Source organism: Bombina bombina, chromosome 1 (genome assembly GCF_027579735.1).
Source record: "Bombina bombina isolate aBomBom1 chromosome 1, aBomBom1.pri, whole genome shotgun sequence".
NCBI lineage: Eukaryota > Metazoa > Chordata > Amphibia > Anura > Bombinatoridae > Bombina > Bombina bombina.
The window spans coordinates 921,603,779-921,609,778 of record NC_069499.1 but is presented as its reverse complement, the minus strand read 5'-3'; positions in this window follow the sequence as shown (position 1 = coordinate 921,609,778).

The following is a 6,000-nucleotide window of genomic DNA, read 5'->3' as shown; positions in this document are numbered from 1 at the left end:
AACAGACCTTGTTAGAGTCTCATGAATCATAGTTTTATCCTTCAATAGGACATAGAGGAACATAGAAAACTGCCTTATGAATACTCAAAGTGTGACAGGTTGGATATGTGTGATGAATGTTTAATTAACGATCAAGCCTCTGCTAGCAAACACACGTGTACCTATTTTATGCTTACTATCTGTGCACTTTCTAGGCAAGTATAGCTATTTTTGGGGATATATACATGTTAAAAACTACAGTTACTAACAAAGACAAAGGGGCTCATGTTCTTAGGTCACTAAGGGGTATTTCAGCTTAGCAATTGTTAAAGACTAATACACTTTCACTGGAGCTGGGCAACTAAGTACCCTGTAGTGTAAAAGTCTCCAACAACATATTGATTATCTCACACCTCTTCTCTGCATACTAAAAAGTCCAGGCCGTCTACAAACTCCAATGACTTACCCCCTACATAATATAGCCCTTGGGAATTGCTAAACATAAAACATTAAGGAGTGTCATACATTCACTGTGCGTTGTGCTAATTTGGTCAAGCTATCATGATTTCTCTCTTCCACTCTTCCCAGTTTTGCAAATATATGGTACACCACAAGCTTGGGACTACCTAGAGAATTGTTTTAGTCCTATCATACTTCTTTCTCACCATGGTGGTCCGTGTGTCATCATCAGCTATTTGCACAAAGCTCAGTCAAACTATAGAGGTTAATTTTCCCTGCTAATTATTCTCTCCTATACAGGACATTGCTATGTATTCACCCTAACACTGCATCTGTAGTAATACAGACACATATCCCATATGGCCTTATATCCACTCATAGATTTGTTTAGTTATTATACATGTTAATATATCGGTTTTCTATACAGTATTGAGATTATGTTTTCTAGGTCCTAGAATGTACATATGGGGAAATTCCTATATACGGTTCATACTATGTTTTTTTTGTTTTTTTTAACTACTAGACTTCCCTAGTGAACCGATGATTCTGATTTAAATACCCTCCCCCTTCAAGTCCCCCATATGGACTGAAACTACAGTAGAGCTATTCATCCCTAGGCTAGTAACCCAGATTTGGCACCTCTATATCAATACCCATAACCAATGTTATTTGCTATGTCAATTGCTTCTCTTTTACAACACGACTCCCCCTAGGGCCCAAATAGAAAGTTCTGATCCCCCCCCACCCCAGCCACCATTGATACTTCTATCTCTACCTCATAGGTTCACATTGCACACAAGATACCCCCCGCAGATCCCCATTTTCGTCATTACCTTCGGAACATCTATAACTTACATAGCCCCATAAATAAACTCACCCTGTTGCCCTACCACAGTGGGCTCCGCCCTCCCTGCTTTTTCCTCCCCCTCCCCTCCCCCTCCATAATTCAAGTGGCTCTGGCCCACTGTAACCCCTCTTCTTTCATGTTCTCTCTGACCTACTTGTGGTCATTCTTAATATCAACTCTCCACATCAAGACAGGAATTTCCGCTTTATTCATCCTATAGGTGTGGAGATTCCAATCACTAAAATATAAAATGAAGTCTCATCATTGCTTGCCCAAACTTATATTTGACACCTCTCTAGACATTGCATGGGTTTCTATTGGTTCAGGCTGACCTTTTAATATTGCTACTGTTATGATTATCTTTGTAAGCCCTAAAACTTTTGACTCAATTCGCTGCCTGGAACAGTTACTCCCTTACTAGCCGCATGGATAACCCATATGTCGGGAGGCCGGCCGCACCATCCCAGATGTCAGTCATAGAGGACTTTGCCTGCTGCGTAGTGGTATCTAATTCCTCAGTTAAACAGATGGCTCCAGTTCCTTCTGTATAAGAGGTAAATTTCTGAACCACATTTGTCACTCCGGTCCCCACAACCATCTCCGGTTATGATCCGATCCATAGGTCAAGGAATATTCATCTGTTTGAGGTTCCCCAGGCTGCATTGCAGCCTCTTCACGTTCTGCCATCTTAAAGGGACACTGAACCCAAATTTTTTCTTCAGATAGAGCATGCAATTTTAAGCAACTTTCTAATTTACTTCTATTATCAAATTTTCTTAATTCTCTTGGTATCTTTATTTGAAAAGCAAGAATGTAAGTTTAGATGCCGGCCCATTTTTGGTGAGCAACCTGCTGATTGGTGGATTAATTTAACCGACCAATAAACAAGTGCTGTCCAGAGGCCTGAACTAAAAAATAGCTTAGATGTCTTCTTTTTCAAATAAAGATAGCAAGAGAACAAAGAAAAATTGATAATAGGAGTAAATTAGAAAGTTGCTTAAAATTGCATGTTCTATCTGAAACACGAAAGAAAAACTTTGGATTCAGTGTCCCTTTAAGTGTCCCAGTTTCTTCTTGAGTCCTAGCTATGTTTATAAGTTCCTTAAAGTTACTATCCATATTTAGGTCTAATTCTCTAAGGAGCGCCTGGATTAGTGACTGATGATCCTCCTCCATGCTTGTGAGTTTGACACTGCAGTGTTATTATGACTGCTATACCCTGGTTATCGGGGGGGGGGGGGGTACTGGATGAGGGCTGCCGCTGATGTCTTCGACTGAAGCTTATAGATTATATGAAGGCTCAGAATGCTATGATTAACTTAGAATAATCTGTGAATTATCCAAGTAAATTGAGGAGCTTCTATTTTTTCCGTCTTAGAATGGCCTCCGCCTGGACACGCCCCCCTGGATATAGGTTTTTATAGTACATTTGACCGTGGTCAAGTTGTTTAAATAGTTCTTGTTAAGCACTAGGTATGCAAACTTATCTAATTGTATTAGATATATTTACTTCTATGATATAAAAAGCGTAAGTATATCATATTCTGAAATTTGACCAACTAGGGATTGCTTCCAATATACCTCTTAAGTTCAACTATTCATATAACTATTTTGCCCTTATATCCATACATAACTTGCATTATCCACTTGCTTGAGCCTCTCAATATTAGTGCAGGTTCATTTCCTAAAACTGTCATAGGTGCACCCTTTATTCATGTTTTCTTACTCCCATTATGACCAGCATTGTTTATGTACTTTACATTATAACATCTATGCAAACCTTGTTTTGATGGGCCCTAAGTTTTATAGGATCACCTTTTGTCATTATAGTATCTATGGCTGTATGAATCTACACTGTAGGTTCAAGTGTTACCCATATTGATCAATACAAGACCCTACTCAAAGTTCAATATAATATTCTACTTATTAGGTATAAGCAGTTTCATTAATAATGTGGGTAGATGTTTCAACCCTAAAAGACCATCTTAGGGCTTGTTTCTATTCAGCCGTTATAAGTGCGGTGCGTATATTTTACCCGTTGCTCGCTGTAATGACCCCCATTAACTAACAAATAGAACTGGCGTCCCCAAGTGGGTATCATATATATTTAGCGCAAGGACTTACAAGGTGAAGCGGGATACATTTTATTCCATTGTCACCTCGCTACACATAGGCAGGGGCAGCAAGCTTGCGCTGAGTATATGAGCACCATAACTCCCTAAAAGCAAACACTTAACGCATGCGCAATATCTACTTCGCAACCACCATCCCCCCACCGCAATAACTAATAAATGTATTAACCCCTAATCTGCCAACCCCCATATCGCAAAGTATCTATTAAAGTTATTAACCCCTAATCCGCCACCCACCCACAATGCAAAGTATCTAATTACACTATTAACCCCTATATCCGCCATCCCCCCACAACGCAAAGTACCTCTTTAACCTATTAACCCCTAAACCGCCATCCCCCCACAACACAACGTACCTATTTAAACTATTAACCCTTAAACCGCTGTCCCCCCACAACGCAAAGTATTAATCTAATCACTAAACCCCCTAACCTTACACCCCCTAAGTTAACCCAAGTTACATAAAATAAAAAAGACTATTTTACTAATAAATTAATTAAAAATACCGAAATCAAAAATCCTAATTTAAAATTAAAATAAAAAATCCTAACATTACATAAAAAATAAAACCTAAGATTACATTTAAATACAAAATAAAAAAATCTAAGATTACAAAAAATAAAAAAATCTATGATTACATAAAAAAATAAATGAAATTATCCAAAATAAAAAGTGTTAAACATAACCTAATACCCCTATAAAAACAAAAAAGCCACCCCAAAATAAAAAACCCTAATCTAAGACGTAACTACCAATAGCCCTTAAAAGGGCCTTTTGTAGGGCATTTCCCTGAAGCAATCAGCTCTTTTATAAAAAAAAAACTATAAATTAACCCCTAACAGTAAACCCCCCTACACACACCCAACCCCCCAAAATAAAAAAGACCTAACTCTAAAAAAATCTAATCTACCCATTGTCCCTAAAGGGGCATTTGTATGGGCAGCTCTTTTGCTGCCCATTAAAAAAATGCAAAATCTAAACCCCCAAAAAAACAAAAAAACTAACACTAACCCCCAAAAATGTACTCACCGTTCCTAAAGTCCAGACATCCATCTTCTTCCAGGTGGAGCAAAGTCGTCATCCAGGCAACGACATTTTCATCCAGCGCGGGGACATCTATCTTCTTACTGGAGGTGCAGAGCGGTTTTCCGTTGTGCGGAGCGGTCATCTAACGTTTAGGCTCCTCTTCATGTGATCGTGCGCCGCACACTGAAGATTGAATGCAAGGTACCCGTTTTATATTGGGGTACCTTACATTCCTATTGGCTGAAAATTTCAATAGGATGGGATGGGAGATACTTAAATCATATTGGCTGTTCAAATCATCAAATTTTGGTATTTTTAATTAATTTATTAGTAAAATAGTCTTTTTATTTTATGTAATTGGGGTTAACTTTGGGGATGTTAGGGGGCTTAGTGATTAGATTAATGCTTTGCGTTGTGGGGGGATGGCGGTTTAGGGGTTAATAGGTTAAATAGGTACTTTGTGTTGTGGGGGATGGCGGATTCGGGGGTTAATAGGTTAAATAGGTACTTTGCGTGGTGGGGGGATGGTGGATTAGGGGTTAATAGTCTAAATGGGTACTTTGGGTTGTGGGGGGGATGGCAGATTAGGGGTTAATAGTGTAATTAGATAGTTTGCATTGTGGGTGGGTGACGGATTAGGCGTTAATAACTTTAATAGATACTTTGCGATATGGGGGTTGGTGGATTAGGGATTAATACATTTATTAGGTACTTTGCGAGGTGGGGGTTGGCGGATTAGTGGCTAATAATTTAAATTGGTAGATTGCATTGTTTGGGGATGGCGGTTTAGAGGTTAATACACTTTATTATTAGTTGCGATGTGGGGGATGGCGGTTTAGAGGTTAATACATTTTATCATTAGTTGCAATGTGGGGGGATGGCGGTTTAGAAGTTAATGCATTTCATTATTAGTTGCAATGTGGGGGGAAGCCGGTTTAAAAGTAAATACATTTTATTAGTAGTTGCGATGTGGGGGATGACGGATATATGGGTTTTGACGTGTCGGGTTTATTTTTGGGAGGCAGGTTTTTTTTTTTTTTAATTCTCTTTTACACCTAGTTGAGCTAGGTGTAATTTTATTAACGGTTTGTTCTGTCATTGAAAACCTGGTATTATTTATAGATTAGCGGATTTTGATACTTTCTATGGGACATGAAAATGTTTTTGGCAGCCGGAGTCCGTTTGCCGAAATTGAGGTATAACGGGCTATTGTAAGCAGTCGATGAACAAAATTGCTTCCAACAGCATATTTATAGTTTTGCAAGCGCTCGCAAACCTAATTATGGCTCAAAGCCCTTTGTTACTACAGTTTTTGTTAAAAACACAAAATGAGGCTTGTCATTTAAGACCCAAACGTGGCCTCCCTTGTTGGAAACAACCTCCTATAACTCAAATATATACTGATGAGGTCCAAAAGTGGCCTCATGTGTCATCCTGGAGGTATATTGAGCATTAGGCATACTATTTATATGCTATGTCCTTGGATTTCTCTTTTAGGAATATATATTGTACACTTAAAATAGTATGCTATAAGATATCTGTATTCCATTACTATTG